This window comes from Tenrec ecaudatus, chromosome 11 (genome assembly GCF_050624435.1).
Source record: "Tenrec ecaudatus isolate mTenEca1 chromosome 11, mTenEca1.hap1, whole genome shotgun sequence".
NCBI lineage: Eukaryota > Metazoa > Chordata > Mammalia > Afrosoricida > Tenrecidae > Tenrec > Tenrec ecaudatus.
This window is the reverse complement of record NC_134540.1, coordinates 111,494,857-111,500,913: the sequence shown is the minus strand read 5'-3', so window position 1 is coordinate 111,500,913 and position 6,057 is coordinate 111,494,857. Positions and strand designations below refer to the sequence as shown.

Here is a 6,057-nt window from a genome sequence, read left to right as displayed (position 1 = left end):
ATATATTTAAATAGTATTTCAAAGCACAATTCTGACAGTTAAGACATAGACCATAATTTATTTGACACTTCTGTGATAGTTACATTTTTTTTTGGGGGGGGGGCAACATGTCTCTCATAGGAACATGTGGGCAGGGTTTAGCTTTTCAATCAGGTCACAGCTTGATTGGAGGCTGACGAAGATAAATGGCACTCTAAACTGGGTCATTCTTTCTCTCTCTGCTTCATCTTCCTGTTGGTGAGCCACACGGATGAGACCTGGCAGAGCCTTATGGATCTTCCATTGCCATCGGATCCACAGGAGTCTGCCCCCACCCACCTGTGATCTTCCATCATTGCCTGTAGTTGCGTGAGTCTGAAGAGGGATTTATGGACACATATTGGACTTATGGTCTTGATTTGGACTGGGCTGGGATATTTTCTTGATATCCAAATACTCCTTGACATAAAGTTCTTTCTTACACATATATGAGTGTCCATGACTTTGTTTCTCTAGTCAATCCCACCTAATACAACTTCCTGTTTGTTTAGAATCTAAGCACATCGATTGGGGTCTCTTGGTAGTGTAAATGGTTAATTCACTCAGATGCTAATGAACGACTGGAAGTCCAAGCCCACACAGTAGTGGAAAGAAGTCCTGACAGCATAGTTATGAAAAATCAGCCGTTGAAATCTGTATCAAGCATTGTTCTACTCTGACACAAACAAGCCCACAATGAATCACAATGGAATCAATAACTGCTGACTGGTAGAGGTCCTTTGATAAATATGATTGCATATGATGTTTTTCAGTTTGATCTTGGAACATACTTCTTTTGTTTTTAATGAACATTCTTATGTTCTTATTTATATACAAATAAGTTGCTTAAGGCAGCTTGGCAGTTCAGCCATTAAAGCTCAGCGACTAAAAGGTTGGTGGTTGGGATTCACTGCACCCTCCTCAGTAGAAAGATGTGGTCATTCGGTTCCATAAAGTCTACAGGTTTGGCACCCCTGTGGAGCAATTCTCAAGGGCCACGATGATTCAAAATCATCTGGATAGCAACACGCTTGATTTGGGGGGTTGGGGTTTTGATTTATTAACCTGTTTCTAAAAAAATGTCTTGTCCAATACCATAGCCAACAATCTCACTTGTAGTTATTGAGATTTAAATTTAGATTGATTGGCCTTAAACAATTGTGGATTCAACTTCTTAGTCGCCCTAGTCACACACATTTCAAACACTCCCGAGTCATTATATTGGATGGCACAGATACAGAAAATTTCCTCCACTGAAGAGCGATCTATTGAACAGAGTGGCCATGAAGCTTTGACAAGAAAAATATGAGTAGTTTAGAAATTTCTATCAGTTTGATTCGTTTTTAAAAATTCATCAGTTACTTTTTTATTACTAGAACTAATTCAAATATTCATTATTAGGTATATTATTCAATCAATTTTTTTGCGGGGGGGGGGTTCTGGGAAGACCAGAAAACCTGCTAGACAAATTCTAAAAGAGCTGTAGCACTATTATTCAATCAATTTATTAATCACTAGCATATTTATTAAACTTTTGTAACCTTTGTGTTCACATCATTGCCAACTTTTCTACTTGAAAGTTAATATTTTTTTCTTAACTTTTAAAAGTAATTCAAAACCAATGTATGGACAGTTGCCAATGTGGCAATTGTCAATAGCTTTATTTTTGTTGTTTTGGATTTTTGTTGCTTGTTTTCAATTTTACTTACTCTCTACTCCCATTAACATAGGAAATCTTTAATTTGTGGTTATTCCAATGATTTTTTGTATTAGTTATTATTATTATTCATTTTATTGGGGGCTCTAACAAACCTTATAACAATCTGTCATTCAATTGTATTAAGCACAATTGTACATAGGTTGCCACCAACATTTCCAAAACATTTTCTTTATACTTGGCCCCTTGGTCTCAGCTCCCCCTTTTTCCTCTCCATCCCCATCCTCCCACCCTTGCACCCTCGTGAATCCTTGATCAATTATGTATTATCATTGTTGTTTCATGTGTTACACTGTCCATTGTCTCTGTTCACCCACATTTCTGTCATTCATCCCCGAGGAGTGGGCTATATATCCAACCATGTGATAGGCTCCCCCCTCCCCCCACCTCCTCATCACCCCCCTACCCTCATGATATCACCACTCCCACTACTCTTCCTGAGGGTTTTATCTGTCCTGAACTCCATGTGTTGAGAGCTCTTATCAGCCCCAATGTGTGCACTCTAGTCTTGGCGGATTTGTAAGGCAGAAGTAAGTCACGGTAGTGGGGAAGCATTCAGGAACTAGAGGAATGATGTGTGTTTCATCAGTGATATATGGCACCCTGGCTGAATCATCTCTTCTTTGTAACATCTCTGTGGGAGGATATCCAGTTATCTACAGATGGACTTTTGGTTTCCACTCCAACTACACTCTTTCATATCGATACAATTGCTTGTTTTGTATCTTTTGATGCCTGGTATCTGATCCTGTCGACACCTTATGATCACACAGGCTGGTGTGCTTCTTCCATGTGAGCTTATTTGCTTCCCTGATAGATGGCTTCTTGATTAACTTCAAGTTTTTAAAACCCCAGACGCTCTATCTTTTGATATCCAGGCACCATCCCCTGTCTTCACCACATTTGTTTATGCACCCATTTTGTCTTCAGCGATCACGTCAGGAAGGTGAGTATCAAAGAGTACCAGGTTATTAACCCCAGTGTTCTTGTGTTTAAGGAGGCCTTGAGTAGAGGCCCAGTCTCTCTGCTATCTTAATACTTAACATATAAATATATGTACAGTGGCCTCTATCCATTTCATTATAAATTAATATATTTACATATACACATGCCTATAGCTATACTTCTATAAATAGCTTTTGCCTCCTACTTCTTCCTTCTATTTCCTTTCATCTTCATCCTGTCCTACTATCATGCTCATCCTCCACTCGGCTCTCAGTAATTCCCCTTGGATACATCGCACTTATTGAAACCCCACCAAGCCACTCTGCCATCATTTTTAGATCTCTTGTTGTTCCCTTATCCCTGAGTTTGTTGCCTCCCCATGCCCCCACCACTCCCAGTCCTCTCCCATGTTAACTGTGGACCACTGGTCTCATTGTTTTCTCCTCAGGATTGTTTAATCTTGCCTACCTTATATAGATAGACATAGGGAAAAAGGAAGAAAAAAAAAGTTAGTTCCAGGTCTGTCTCCTGAACTTTAAGAAAGTTTTCCAATTGGGTCTAATGAGGTACCAAGCCCTGTCACACAAGTCAGAAATCAATTCTCTTGATTTCTCCGGGACTTGGTTACTTTGCTCCCCTTGCCGCCCTATTGCACTCCCTTTGCGTTTCACCCTGCTGCGCATGGGGCAGACTGGAGAAGATTTTCTGCACAGTGTCTCCAGTTCTGACCCCTGTAGTACTATGGGACAGTGAGGGAATGTCGTGTCTTGTGGTGGGGCTGGCTCTACAGACCTCTCTGTGAATTGACTGCTCTGAGTAGGGATGTCGTCCCAGGGGGTTGGTGGACCATGAGGAGGTCTCTTTCTTTCCTGCTTATTTCACACCTGTGTGGTCTGGACAGACCCACCACTCTCCCTGGTATTCCTATTCATTTTTATATTTATTTATTTATATTGTGTATATAGGAGCTATTAAAAAGCAAATTACCAAAAATGGTTGAGTTGGGGAACACTCCCCCAACTAAATTGTCAATTAAATAATCATGAATACTTACTTGTAGTTTTTTAATAATGTTTTTGCATTTATTTTTTCATCTTTAGAAAAATATGGTAGCACATACAAGTTGCACTTTTCCAAAACGATAAGCCATTTTCCCATAATTTTACTGAATAATCCATCAGTTCTCTATTAATATGCAGTTTTGGATCGCATGTTCTAAGCAATTAGATATCTTCCAAAGCAAATCAAAGTCACTGCCCTCGAGTCAATGCCAAGCCACAGCAATCCCGGAAGACATGCAGAAGTGCCGCTTTTGTTTTCTGAGACTGCAGTTGTTTACGGGAGTACAAAGCCCCATCTTTTGAAAACCTCTTTTACTGTCTACATTTTCCAGTTAATTGTTCTGACAATTCCTGTTTCATCTCACCTTTCTATCACCATGCTGCAGTGTATTTTAATATCTGGTAAAACCAACCTCTCGCATCAACATTCCCAAAACTGTAAAATTATTGTTGCATGTGTATTTTCCAAATCAAATTTAGAATGTTTGGGCAAATTCTAACATATGCATAATTCTTAAAATATATATTTCTAGGTAATTTTTTTAAATGCTGTCATCAAGAGTGGCAGTTCAATGAAAGCATCAGCTTTGGAGTCAGAGCCAACATTTTTTTAATGGCATGAATGACTTCCCACAATTTAATCTTTCTTAGACTGATTCTTCATCTGTATGCTGATGAGGAAGATAGAGCCTGAAACATAATATTGTGATCATATGCACTCAATAACATATGGAAAATTCCAAGTACATATGTTCACTGTACTCAAAATATATTAGCTATTATATTAGCATTATTTTATGTACATTCATAGAGATAATTGATGAGCTATCAGAAAGCTATTAATTACTGTATATTGATATAGGCCTTACTACCTGATTTCCCTTGACTGATAATTTTCACTGTTCTAGTAGGATTTTAATAGTTCTTTTAGGATCTTAGGCTTTTCTAGATTCAGACTCACAAAAAGGATCACTAGCTTTTAGATCATTTTAATAATTATGGCTGAAATAAAATAATTATGGCTGTAACCTATTTATTTTATTGGATAGAATTTCTAGAACAAGGATCAATAGTATCACTATATCCTAAATTTAGGAGCACTGGTGGCACATTAAGCACTAGGCTGGCAGCTGCAAACCCAAAGTAGACTGTATTGTAATTGTATATATATATATATATATATATATATATATATATATAATATTATATTATATTATATACATATTCCTATTGTGTAGATGCTTTCGATAATCAAATCGCAAAGGTCGAAAAGGGGAAAAATGATTTTCCAACTAAATTGGTAAGAGTTGGCAGTAAGACCCACATAGTGGCTCTGTGAAAAAAAGACCCAGCACTCTGATTCCATGAAGATTGCAGTCTAGAAAATCCTATGGGGAAGTTCCACTATGTCAAACAGGGTAAGTATGAGTGGAAATCAACTCTAAGGCACCCAATAACAACATCTTCATTCTGATCTGTATGTCCCTCGTTCCACCTTTAAGTATATTCTTCCACTTTTATAAATGTTCAGAGGTTAAATGTTTTAACTTCAGAGTTTGTATCATTAAAGTAATTCTGATTAATTTTAATATTTCGTAGGTCTCTTCAGGTTATCTACTTCTAGAAGCAATTTTAAATGCCATTCAAATAATTAACACATGGTTGAATATAACAACCCCCATTGTTTCGGTAAATAATGCCTAGACATTTAAGAGTTTAATCTGTACAAGTCAACAATTCATGTTTAAAAAGGATTTACATGAAATTTCAGTATAACCTATATTTTATTTGGAGGCATTGGGTGCTACAAACAATTAAAACCACTGACTCTTAACCAAATGGTTGGGAGTTCAAGGATACCCAAAGGCACCTTGGAAGAGAGGTCATGTGATTTGCTTCCAAAATATCAGCTTTTCAAAACAAAGTATGAGTATATGGAGTTCTATGCTGACACACCTGGCATTTTTATGAATTGCAGTCTACTTGACAGAAACTCTTACCTTAGTCTGTTAGAGGATGAAAAGGCAAAGAAGGCAACAGTGACATATCCCTTTAAAGATGAGTCTAGATAATTCGATTTTAAACAATCCACTAGCTACCAAGAATGTAAGCCAGTCCAAGAGAGCATGACCAAGATCAAGCAAATCAAACACAAAATTGAATTAGTGTTCAAACATTAGACTGCTAACTGACAGCAGTGTGTTTGTACCACAGAATTTGAGCAATAATAATGATGCTTTGTTATGCTAATTCATGTGCCAGCCACAACTGACAAAGGCGGGAAAAAAATAGCTGAACAGAAAATTTCAAAGGGAA

At 37.6% G+C, this 6,057-nt stretch overlaps 1 non-coding gene across 1 annotated transcript; it reads right to left on the bottom strand.

Moving 5' to 3' along the window:
• Positions 1–1,450: 1,450 nt before the first annotated feature.
• Positions 1,451–1,509, bottom strand: LOC142461963 (U7 small nuclear RNA). The gene has a single exon (XR_012787122.1). It is a non-coding gene; the product is annotated as a U7 small nuclear RNA (small nuclear RNA).
• Positions 1,510–6,057: the final 4,548 nt, after the last annotated feature.